Consider the following 13,215-nt stretch of genomic DNA (forward strand, 5'->3'; position numbering starts at 1 on the left):
TCTTCTCAATGGGGCTGATTTTTTCTCTGGTATGACAAGAGGAGTAGACAATGTCAAGAGAAGAAAATAATCTAAATCCCTATGTAGGAAATTAATTGAAGCTTGAGGATTATGTTCTTTAGAGTCATGAGACGCAAGGCATAGACTATGGAAATAGCTTGACATGCATTTACTTGTATATCTTAGAGAAGCTCTTGTGATGATCATCAAATCTTAGAGCCCCTTTTTTTATACCTTAAGCTCTCCCTTCTACATTGTGCACACTATGTCATGGAGTTATTTAAATAAGTCCAGCCCTAGCTGTTTCCAACTCTGCTTAAGTGCTAAACGAGCCATACCACTGTAATCTTCTAACCTGTACTTGTAGCAGAAAGTGCTTCAAATTCGACTGTGCAATACACTGCCAACATTACTGACTGCTCAATTATAGACCATGACTGGAAGTTTAGAAGGAAAAAGAAAGTAGAAAAAGAATCATAAAATACTTTTAGGAACCGTAAGATTGGCAAAAAAAAAAAAAGCTGTGCAGACAGTCCAGGCTTTATTGAAGTCAACCAGAGATCTACTAACTTTCAGCAGCAGCACGGAATATGTTATTAAAAAAAAATGCATATGATTGAAACTTAGGTACTATTCATGAATCTGATTTCGAAATACTTTGGTATTTGAGAACAACTTTGACAGATGTTTGTGGCACTGCTCTACTCAGACTGGATCATTTCTGGAATCATAGAATCACAGAAGAGATAGGGCTGGAAAGGACCTTAAAATCATCTAGTTCCAACCCCCCTGCCATGGGCAGGGACACCTCACACTAAACCATGCCAACCAAGGCTCTGCCCAACCCAGCCTTCAACACCACCATGACTGGAGCACTCACAGCTTCCTTGGGCAACCCATTCCAGTGCCTTGCCACCCTTACAGTAAAGAACTTCTTCCTTATATCCAAACTAAACTTCCCCTGTTTAAGTTTTAACCTGTTACCCATTGTCCTATCACGACAGTCCATCCCCAGCATCCCTATAGCCCTGCTTCAGATACTGGAAGGCTGCTATGAGGTCTCCACGCAGCCTTCTCTTCTCTAGGCTGAACAGCTCCAACTTTCTCAGCCTGTCATCATACAGGAAGTGCTCCAGTCCCTTGATATCTTCGTGGCCCTCCTCTAGACTTGTTCCAACAGTTTCATGTCCTTTTTTATGTTGAGGACACCAGAACTGCACACAATATTCCAAGTGAGGTCTCACGAGAGCAGAGTAGAGGGGCAGGATCACCTCTTTTGACCTGCTGGTCACGCTCCTTTTGATGCAGTCCAGGATACGTTTGGCTTTCTGGGCTGCAAGCACACACTACCAGCTCATGTTCAATTTCTTGCCTACCAAAACCCCTAAGTCCTTCTCTGCAGGGTTGCCCTGAATCTCTTCTCTAATCTAGATTTAGACAGTTTTGATTCAAAAATTTGTGACACATTTCCTTTCAAAAACAACTGTATTTGAAGACCTCTTCAAAGTAAACACCCAGTAACATGCAAGTTACTTTTCAGTAACTTGCATGTTACTGAGTGTTTACTTGTAAGAAACAATACTTAAGGTGTAGTTAGGAGATGATTTTATAAGATCACTTTCATTGTTACACTTTTGGCAAAAAAATTACAGATCCACTTACCTCCTGGTAAACTTTTTTTTTTTAAAACCAGTTATATTTTAGAAGCTCTCCTAATACTTCACATATGATTGAACAGCTAGCAGCTTGCACCAGATACTTAGACTCTCTCTTGTGAGTCATTCAGTCAAGGACAGCTCAGTTCAGGTCGATGACCTATGGAAGTTAATGTAAGATGGGCTGTCTTACATTAATAGGATTTCCCATAAACAGCTACCTAATCAACAGTCAGAAAACCTCAGTAGGTAAGTCAAAAGCATAAAGTCAAAATCATCTTCCCAGTCACAAAAATCTACAGAACCTTAATGAACTGTACATTAACGTGGCACTGAACACCCAAAACTGCAGTTAAACAAGTGGATATTCTCAGTCCAACACCAATGCCTACCACTATGCTCACACTTTGTCTTAAATATCAACACATTTTCACATAGTGGTTTTTTTTACTGACTTTCTCTGCTTCTCATACAGGTCTAGCTTCTCTGGCAATTAAGTCAATGGGAATTTTACAGCTGACCTACATTGCAGAAATACTGGCTTTAGACCTATTGACTTACAATTTCCACACAAGTAACAATAGAGAGGTGGTTTTTACACTTCATGCAAGGTAGAGAGCTTTTAAGACATATGTGTAAATGAATAAGGTAACTAAGCACATGATTAATTTAGTGACATTCAAGCTACTATTCAGAGCAAAACAGTTTCATAAACAATAATAGACAGTTATTCAGAAAATAAATGGTACCTGAACACATATTAAAGGATTTTGTATCTTTTACAGTCATGAAAGATGGGGAATTAAAAACATCTTCAAATAGTTTCATTTAAAACACTATTAAAATCAAAGTAAGTCCCTTGTCCAGCAGGAGTTTCTAAACCCTTAACTCGAGTTTATTAGGCATGAAAAAAAAACAAAAGATTCCTCTTGTATTAAACTGTATTTTGTTTGGTGCGGGTGGGATTGCTACAAGATAAAAGGTTTGTGAGGATATGAATTTGAAGTATTAACGAATGGCTTTTTCCTGAATATCAGGACCATTTTATTGATAATGAGAGATTTGCTGATTATTTACCACTGACATTTGGAGCTCTTGTTCTGTAATCCAAAACGATATCCTACTGTGCAGCATTCACTTTTAAGCTAGGATCCAAAGGGAAAAAAAGTAGGCTTTCAGCACAGCATAGCATTTCGATATATTCTGAAGAGTTATTAAAGGACTTGCCATCTAAAGCAGCAGGATAGATTCAAAAATACATAAGAACATTTTCATTAAGAGATTGGCTGTTGTCAAAAAGCTCAACCATTTTTATATGAAACACAGAAGTTCAGACTCTCATCTGAAATTGTTTCATGGAATTCACATCTTTAGGGTCCATCATATTTACTCCTAGAAAGGTCTTCTTTTGACACTTCCCATTCTTTATATATCTTTGTCTATGAGACATTTAACAAGTTGGAAAACTAAGATAAAAGCAGACTTGCATGGATTTCCAGGAGTTCTGGATTAGGCAGGCACTAACAGAGCATTCCTTAATCACTCAGTTCAAAGCTAGTAAGAACCAAGAATTTAGGAGAGCCTAAGGGGAGACTGGAACTGGAGACACTGAGCTTTTCTTAAATTTCAAAAGAGTTATGGTATTGTTATACATAAACCCAGAACTACTTCAGTTTGCCTGAAATTGATTTCTTTTATTTAACTAAATTATCTGAGGGGTTTTTTTTTCCTCTACTTTTCTACAGTAACTTTTCTATAATTACTATTCTAGCATAGTTTCCAAATGAATTCTTCAAGCACGCTTTAATGGTGTACTCAAGTGACTAAACTTACTGGCAAACACCAGACCGTAGGAAAAAAAAACAAGAAACAAACATTAGAAGAATCAAGAAGTGAAAGATACCTGTATCTCTGAAAAAAAAGCAGGAGATCCTGGGCCTGGAAAACTGAGCAACAAGAATAATCAAGTAGAAACACTGAACCAGCTCATAGGCTGAGCTGTGCTACAATTAACTGTTTATGTTCCAGAAAGCATAGCTCCTTTATAGTCTTATAATTACTGTTGATGAGGAACTCCCATAATGTGTGTCTAAATAGATAGACAAGAACTGTAGCACCTTCTGTACCTCAACACAGGCTCCAAATTTATTATTTTGCATTTATACAAACAATTTTTCCAATATGATGCACATACACTGTACATATAAAGTTATGTACAATGTCTGAGACTTCAGTTTGGCTACTTCTATTGTAGTGCCAAAATGTGAATTTTGGAGCCTAGATCTGGACATGCAACTAAGACTTTTTTCTTTTTTTTACCATAGTATAATGTAATAATACTCTTGTTCCTTTAGGAAGTGAAAGAACACAAGAAAAACAATAAACAAGATGTCAATTTCACACCACAGAGTCACTGCCTGAAAGGAAAGATCACCATCAAGGAAGCTAATAACACTGGTCTATGAGTCTTCCTGAGACAGGACATCACTCAGATGCTAATATAGATTCATTGGGTAGACATAAATCTATTGTAATATTTATTTCCCTGTTGTCAATAGTGACAAATTCCTTCCTTGCATTCTCTGGTTAGAAATGGGCTGCCTTTTTTTTTTTTATTTACCTCCTAAGATGCCAGACACTTTTGCAGTCACATCTGTAGCTGTTACAGAACTCATATGCAACAGCGTTTTATCAGAACTGCAACAGCAGTCACTGTAAAATATACAGCTTAAAGAAGAAACTCTACCTGCCTACACTAAAATGAAGCCTTCAACAAATCCTCTGTTATCCATCAAATATATTTTTAAATAAATAAAAAAAAAAAAACAAGACCAACCACAAACACCTCTATTACATACATATAATGAGTTTTAATACTGCAAACATGGCAAGAATGCCCAGCTAGCTTCTGTAAAATATTTTTCAGCCTCTTTCAGTAGAACTTGTGCCCCTATTCACACACAATGAATTCCAGCAGCTCTGGTGTAATCTGTGATAAAATAAAAGAGCGTAAGGCAAAACCCTTACTGAAAGATGAGCGCCAAGAATAAAAATCTGAAAGAAATGCACAAGGACAGATGTGAAAATGTATTGGTTATATACCAATAAATTAGTTATAGTCCTGCAGAATAAAAAATAAAATAATCCCACATGCTGAAAGAATAAAATAAAATGGAGCAAACTTCACATAAATCCAGGGAAGCCATCCTAAAATTTTAGTACAAACATGACTTCCAAAGACACTCTAAAACCTTAAATTATTTTGTGATTCTACAGTTCTTCCATTGTGAGCTAAAAGGAGTTTCTTTCATGTCATGGGTGACTTTTTAACTCATGTTGTGCTGTGCAGAATGAAGGCAGGAGAGTCTTCATCTTTTACCTGCTGTTTCTAATCAACCACAATTACAATATCCTATGTCTACGTTTCATTTTCTCTATTGTACTCCTTATTTTGTTGAAAATTAAATTAACATGGAAAAAATCCACAAAATAATAAATAAGCATCAACATTTCATCTGAACTATTTAAGAAAATGCAAATTCAATTAGATATTCTTTAGCTTCTTCTTCGGTACTAAAAAGATGCATATTGAGATCACCTTAGAAAAAGAAATCAAGATAGAATAATGTCATTGTGAAAAACAGGCATCACTGTATTCTTGGTAGCTATTTACAATTATTTCTTGTTATGCTCAAGCTTTATTACTGAGCATTATTTCAGTATGTATTAAATAATCCTGTTTTTTGAAAGTCTATAAACTGTATCAAAGCATGTCAAATCAACCAGAACATAGTTGTTTGCCACTCTACTTTCTCTACCACAACAATTCTATTTTAGCAATTTCTTATTTTGACATTTTCAAGTCTTCAGACAGTTTTCCCTCTTCTGTATATGAAATTGGGTTTAGTGCTGTGTCGAGAAAGCTGCTAGTGATAAGATTTAAATTTGTATTTCCAGAGACTGATACACTTTATTTCGTTGAACAAAACCAGTTCCATTAATGGAAACACAAGCTGCCCTTCTAAATGTGTGTGCCAGCTGTGACTGTGAAGTTGAGAAAGCAGATTTATCTTCTTTTGCATTCCAGATCTGATCCAACGCTCACTGGAAACACTGGAAAGCATTTGCATTTTGTAACTAACCTCAATCCTAAACTAATATTTGATTTTGTTTTAGTGACTCATGGAGATACAAACATGCTGGAATTTTTATTTTTTTTTTCCTTTAGATTCCTTCTAGGTCAAACTTGAGCTTTAGACTTGGTTTAACACATGGGCCAGTGAACACTAACCTCCTCAGCAACCACTGAGGGGTTTCCTCTTTCAAAACTCAGCCAATATCTTTCCTGCATTCCAGTACCATTACCCTAGCAATTTTGGGAAGTTAAGCCAAACAACAACAAAAAATGCATCTTACCTTCCAGTCCACCTTCATCAGGTTAATGTTGTTGGAGAAGATGGTTCCTTCCCCTTTGGAGGCAATATAGCAGCTTCCTTCCTTATGGTCTTCCCATTTCTGTTGTGCAGCCACATGTAGCACAACTGAGTGAGTCTTCTCCAGTAGCTAAAGAGTTCTTTAACCAGAATAGTTCAGCATTCCTCCATGTATTTCCTGCTGCCTGTGTTATCGTGTCAGTCTGTAAATTATCATCTGAGAGAAATCAGCTCGCGGAAAAAGTTTTTATCAGGCCTGCATTTCAGGCTCAGTACATAGGAGGCTTCTGGCAGATGAAAACTACTGTTGATTTTGTCTTCTCCAGTAAACCTACAAGACTAAGCCCTCAACCTCCGAAGCTTCACTTTGGAGCACTCATGAGCAAACTAAGCCACAACAGCTCCAGCCCTCATCCTCCTCCACTGCTTCTGTAGCTGCCAGCTCCTTCAGCCACTTTGATAGTGCCAAAGCACCTCATCCTAAATTCACACAGTGAGCTAGAGGACATGGTTCTTCCCCGCAGCTGCCTCACTGAGACACTGGGAGGACAATCAAGTCTGTCAAAACTGGTGACACAAAGAAAACCTGGCAATCAATCCAGACAAATTCAGGTCAATATAGGTCAATTCAATTAACTTTACACAATGCAAAAGAAGCACTGTTTTACTTATCCCTTTATTTTCTCTCCCTTCCAAAAACGCTGTTTTGTTTTCGTAATGGCTAAAATAATAATAGATTTCAAGCGTTAACTCTAACGGTCTCATCGGGGAAAGGCCAAAATGAAGCGGCCTTTCACGTGCCGCGGGGCTCCCGGGCCGATGGTGGCAAGGACGGAAGGAGGCAGAGGATGGCAGCCACAACCGACCCGGCCTTTTCAGCTGAGAGACCTGGAAACCGCGCGAGGGCGGGGAGGGGCCCCTGAGGGGCGGCCGTTAGCCGGGCTGCGTGAGCGGGGCCGTTCAACAAGCAGGTGAGCTTTAGCATTCAAACCGTAATTGTTCTCAAAAAGACGCGGAGGAATCTAAAAACCAACAGAAAGCCGCGATCTGTGGGGAGGTTTAACTTTAAGGAACTCTCCAGAACAACCGTCTTGCCTGAATCATGCCCCAGGCTGGTGCTGCCCTCACGTTTTACGCACTAGGTCTTCCCCGTCAATGAGCCTGTGCCCAGCTCTGCGATCGCCCCTGTGATCCGCTTGCCCTCAGCAGTGCCACCCTGCTGTACCGGTGCGCCCCATGATAGACAACACGCAGCCTCAGCTCTACCTATGCATGCATAAACCTGGAGCTAAACTGTCAGGAAAAGGTTTGTGTTTCCTCCTAGGCTATTTAAGCTTGAGTAAAAGTAATTTTCGTTTGTCATATACTTTGTAGTCATCTATAGTAGCAAAATTAATGAGAAATCCCATGTAATTACTTCACGTGGCTTTGAGGATCACAAAGAAATCATTTCTACAAGGCAATGAAACAGTTCAATTGCTTTGCTGTACAGGTGGCTCCAAGATGATGTAAGGGTTGCTGAAACTTCTCAAGATTGTAAGTTTCTTCACCTGTGATAGATACAGACTAGCAGGATTTAAGCAGTGGCAGCCCAGGTACCCCTTCTGTGTTGAGTTGACAAACAAGACATTTGTACTTCACAAGCTGTTCTGAGGTGGGTGCGATGGTTGGTATTATTCCTGCAGTGCTGTGGGATTATTCTGACAATACAGGCTACTCCTGCAGTTTTAAATACAGGAACTCAGTTCATGACCTCGTTGTACTTCTCTCTGCATGGTTAATTACTGCATTACCTTGGAGAGTTTTAAGCCGTTTTAGATCCTGCCTGACTCCCCAGATAGTATTCTAGGAGTAAGTGTGTTCCTTGCTACATCTCTGCAGCATTTACATTTACAAGGATCCAGCTACCAGCTTCAAGCCCCACATTTTTCAGTTGTCTCTCACAGCACATTTCTAATGTTAGACTAAGTTCATTAATGCGTTTAATCTTTGTTACAGCTGATCACAAGGATGGCACCATTGCTCAGAAACAAAGTTATCAAAGAAAAAAATCTGAGTATTATCCTTCTAGTCTTTGAAAACTTCACTTGAAACAGGTGAAGCAACATTAATTCAGTCTCGAGCACTCCATTCATTGATTTGCTGTTGACACAAAATGAACCACTAAAGACATTGATAAAAAGGCTTTACAACGGGATTTGGCAAGTGATCATCTATTATTAAAGTGTAACTTGAAATGAACTTTAGCACCATGGGCAGGTGCAGACACAGTTTTACAGAGTATTAGCCAGGAGGCAGGTTTCTCCTTGGCTGTTGTGAATTTGGTTCATTATTAATAGGTCTGGGGGATGAAGGAAGGAAGGAAGGAAGGAAGGAAGGAAGGAAGGAAAAGGAAGGAAGGAAGGAAGGAAGGAGGGAAGGAAGGAAGGAAAAGGAAGGAAGGAAAAGGAAGGAAGGAAGGAAGGAAAAGGAAGGAAGGAAAAGGAAGGAAGGAAGGAAGGAAAAGGAAGGAAGGAAAAGGAAGGAAGGAAGGGAAAGGAAGGAAGGAAAAGGAAGGAAGAAAGGAAAAGGAAGGAAGGAAAAGGAAGGAAGAAAGGAAAAGGAAGTAGGAAAGAAAGGAAAAGGAAGGAGGAAAGAAGGAAAGGAAGGAGGAAAGAAAGGAAGGAGGAAAGAAGGAAAGGAAGGAGGAAAGAAGGAAAGGAAGGAGGAAAGAAAGAAGGAAAGGAAGAAGAAAGGAAGAAAGAAAGCAAGCAAGCCTTGGTGCCTCTTGATTTATCTGCAGGTTGTGGCTCAAAGTAAATGCACACAAGCCTTTTCAACTCACCCTGACTGCCTCCTTGGCAGACAGAGTATTTTTAGTCCGTTGGATTTTAACAACTTCCTAGAACAGATGGGTTAGCACTTCACAACTGTATGTGCAGTGCTGTAGAATAGAACGAATAAAAAATGACCCAACTGTGAAATCCTTATTCCCCACTTAGTTCTCATTGACTTCAAGAAATTGTCTAAATGTCTACTCATCAATAGGAAAACAGTTTCACAAAGCCTCCTTTTTTTCCTTTGCAAACTGACTCCTATCTACTGTGGGGAAGAGGAAGTTGTTTTTCTTCCTGTCATGGAAATATTTCAAGTTTTCCAGAGTTTTCACATTTTCTCGTGACTCCTTGTCTCCTCACATAACCAGTGACCTTTGACAGAGGAGCTGATACCAGAGTGACTTGGAACCTTGGATGAAGTCAATGTTTCTAGTCCAACCTAAGGTGAACAGCTGGAGGCCAAGCTATTCATTTTTGCTACATAACAGTGGCTATTCTATGGGATGTTTTGCATTTGCATGCAGCTGGGTCCTTGCAAATGTTTCTATTTGGTATTCAAATTTGTAGTCAGAACTTTCTTAATCAGAGACCTTCATGCAGGAAGAGATATCTGTTGTGGTCAGTCACAATGACACCTTAAAAACTTAGATCCTTCTTCCTGCAAAAGTTCATGAATAGGCTTAGTTTTTCACATAACCATACGGTTGATTGATAGAATTAGTCTTTTTCAGAGAAACTGGAATAGCAGACTTTGTTTCCATTATGTTATTTATTCCATTTAATTATTTTTCATCACTTACACTTTTTAGTAATATATAAATGGAAATCACGCTGTAAGGATCCAACCATGTAACACAAAATATTCAAAATTGAGAACAAGATACATCAGTTCTTTTTTTCTGAACTCACTTGTTAGTTTGATTTTTATTTTTTTTTTTGAGAAAACATTATTTGGGATTTTATTTATAACTTCATAAATTTATTTTAAGCATCAAATTGGATATTTAATGGGCTTGACATTTTGAATAACTGTTCCCTGGGTATTTCCATTCTTCTTTAAAAGGAAACTAGCATTAATGAAGAGAATGGATACCTAATGAAATGTCAAAACCATTGCATATCTGTATTGACTTTGGAGCCCAGTGCAGCGTATTTTCTTTTAGGGCTGAATGAAAAATGGGGGGAGGGGGAGAGTGTATGTTAAATTTAAGTATACTTTTCATATTTTCTACAATTAAAAATGCCTTCAGATAATTCTAATCTTTTTTACACTAAAAAATTGAAACAATTTCACAAGGGTTTGCATTTTGGAAACAGAATGTTTCTCCATTAAAAAGTGTCAATGAAAGATTTTAGAGTACCTCAGTTTCTTTCTGGAGGAAGTGAAAAGTGATTCTCACAGGCAATGCTTACAAAACAAAATCTATATTATTTTTTGAGAATTTAAGAGCTCCAGTGGATGTTGTAGGGCTCAGCACTGCTCTTTACTGTTTTGTTATTTAAAAATGTAGATAGGTTCTAATGTAGCACATAGCATGCTGAAATTCAAAATTCAAAATGAACGGTGTGCTGTGACTACAGCACATAAATGGTAACAAAATACTGTCTAGCAGTCAGACCAAAACTGTATGCATTTAGTCATATCTTAGATACTTCCATTTTTTCTGGGATTCCATAAGGACAAATGTTAATGGTAAAAATTATAATGAAACATATACCTTAATACATCTTTCATAAAGCTGGATTTGAATTACTTACTTATTTATTAAACCAGTATTTCTCATTAGCATCAGGCTATCAAAAGAAGAGGAGTTTGAGAACCAAGAACAAGTAGAAGTGCAACTCTTACTAACTGGAGTTTTACTAACTGGAGTGCAGTGTTCAGCATATGGCTCTCTGAAATGATTTGGTGTAATATTTAAGTGCATTATTAAGCTTAAACTCCTAGATGAGATGACATTTTCCTGTCTACAATATTAAGAGCATTTCCTACAGGAGTATAACTGGGGATAGTCTTTATTGTTTGTTGAGAAGTTAATTATGCAGTAAATAGTGTTTAGCTTCTACATTCTCATATTCTGATAGTTATGCATAATACAATTTAAAGTTCTCTGCCCAAAATATCATACAGTAATGCTTATTAACTCTTTTTGAAGACAAGTATTTCTGATTTTCCTTTTAGGCAATCTACGGTCCATGAATGTGTGGAATAGGAAATACATTAAGATTGGCCACATCTTCACATGCATTGACCATTAATGACAATTGTATAATTAAAAGAATTAACTTCAAGCAGACATTAATTTCTAATTACTCCTAGTTCTACACACCTATATACAAAATATGTCTTTACCATGTTCTTGATCTGCACTACTGTGTCATTTCTGGGGCACTGTAATGTGTCATTCCATTCCATCTGGGCCCTTTTCGCATCCAGTATAAATACCCTCCTGTTGCCGTCGTATAAGGGAAAAGTAGTGATGATAGGTCTCAGCCTTAGATGCTCTGAATGCTAAGCAAGAAAAACACTGCATCCTAGGAAATACTGTATTCAAGACTTTGCCTTCTCTTACATGTAAAATTACATGAAATAAGACAGTCCTACCTCCTCTCCATTCTCTCCATTGCTTGTGAGTGTATGACCTTCTCCCACATACCTTTCTTACTAAAACTGAGAATAGGGAAGTAATGGCAGCTAAACTTTAAAGAAGACATTCACATGATAAGTGCTTCCTTTACACATAGATCAAATGAACACGATTTGGAACAAACTAGGTGTCCAACCTCTTTTGAAATTATTTCTCCTCCTTAAGAAAAATCAGTTACTGATGTTCAATAAAGATAACATAAAATGATGTTATCTTCATTTAAAAGTACTGAAAGAAATTCTAAGAGAGAAGAAACAAACTCATTGAAGGCTCCAGTCTAGCAGAAAATTCACATTAGCTATGGGTCATAGTGTAAATATGCAAGCTACAGGACTAACCACTAGCAGCAAACAAATATTTGAAGAGAAGATTTCACACACACTTGCATGGCAAGAAATTAGCTATAAACATCAATTACACATCATTATCATTAGACAGTATGTATCCAGAAGATTCATCTCAGGAAACACAAACATCTGGCCAAATGCAAACACCTCATCTGCAATCAATAGCCCATTCAGGGCTGCATTATTACTTTACAGAGGTCAGTAGCACTGTCCTCTTGGGAAAGGAAAAAGGAATCTTAAAGCAAAGGCATAACAAAACAGAAAATAAAGTCAGTCCTTGAAAACCATTGAAGAGTAAACTCCAACCTGTAAATTATGTAAACAAAGGAAGAGACAAATTTCTCCCACTATGAGCTACCACATTTCACCTGAGACCAGGTTTGTGTTGTGACATTCTGTAAGAATAAGCCTGCAGTGAAATGTGGTGTAACTCCATTATTGTTCTATATTCAGGTCTGTGGGGATACAGGAGAAGAATGAGCAGAAGTAGATTCCTAGTTTGTTCAAAACTGAATTGTTTTACTGTAGTCAGTGTATTAATCTTGGCTCACCTCAGCAAAGAAATAGGTTTTATTCATTTGATTCAAAGTAATTTAAATCCGGTGGAAATTCTCACTCTGAATCTGGTCTTTGGAAACAATTTCTACTTAGTAAGTCTGAAAATAATCTCTTGTATCTAAAAGTTTTAGATACGTCTTTCTTGAGGCAGGAGTTATCTTCTTTTGCTCAGTACTTGTTCAGCACAGTAGGGATTTAGTAATTAATAGTTGTCCTGTATTACTCTTTTATAAAAAACAATATGTAAATACTCATACTATATAATTATTTCATTACAGTAATTATAACAGGTAATAGGCTGGCATTATATTATTTGAGTAGCCTTGAAAATCTCATCCATGACTGCTTGCCAATTTCTTAGTTTTTGTTCTTATGCTGGTTTTGTTTGGGTACAGGTTGTTTTTTACACAGCAGCTAGTACAGGGCTACATTTTGGATTTGTGCAGTTGCTAACACAGGGATGGTTTCCTTATTGCTGAGCAGTGATAACATAGTGTCAAGGCCTATTCTGCTTCTCACCCCACCCCACTACATAGTAGGCTGGGGGGTGCACAAGAGCTGAGAAGGGACACACCTGGAACAGACAACCCCAACTAACTCAAGTAGTATCCTAGACCATATGACCAGATAAGAGCAGATCATGTTCAACATATAAAGCTGGGGAAGAAGGAGAAAGGGAAGAATGCTGTGAGAGTGTTTGTCTCCCCCAGTAACCATTACATGAGATGGAGCAATGCTGTCATAGGAAAGGCTGAACA

At 37.9% G+C, this 13,215-nt stretch overlaps 1 long non-coding RNA gene across 2 annotated transcripts; it reads left to right on the forward strand.

The window, feature by feature from the left end:
- Positions 1 to 6,943: 6,943 nt before the first annotated feature.
- LOC133223242 (uncharacterized) lies at positions 6,944 to 10,879 on the forward strand. Of its 2 annotated transcripts, none has more exons than XR_009728500.1 (4): positions 6,944 to 7,059; positions 8,087 to 8,184; positions 9,286 to 9,455; positions 10,714 to 10,879. It is a non-coding gene; the product is annotated as an uncharacterized LOC133223242 (long non-coding RNA). The 2 variants fall into 2 exon arrangements; XR_009728501.1 differs by lacking the exon at positions 6,944 to 7,059 and adding an exon at positions 7,369 to 7,742.
- The last annotated feature ends 2,336 nt before the right edge of the window (positions 10,880 to 13,215 follow it).

This window comes from Neopsephotus bourkii, unplaced genomic scaffold (assembly GCF_033783945.1).
Source record: "Neopsephotus bourkii isolate Nb327-2 ecotype Australia unplaced genomic scaffold, CSIRO-AGI_Nbou_v1 NB_1634, whole genome shotgun sequence".
Classification (NCBI taxonomy): Eukaryota; Metazoa; Chordata; class Aves; order Psittaciformes; family Psittacidae; genus Neopsephotus; species Neopsephotus bourkii.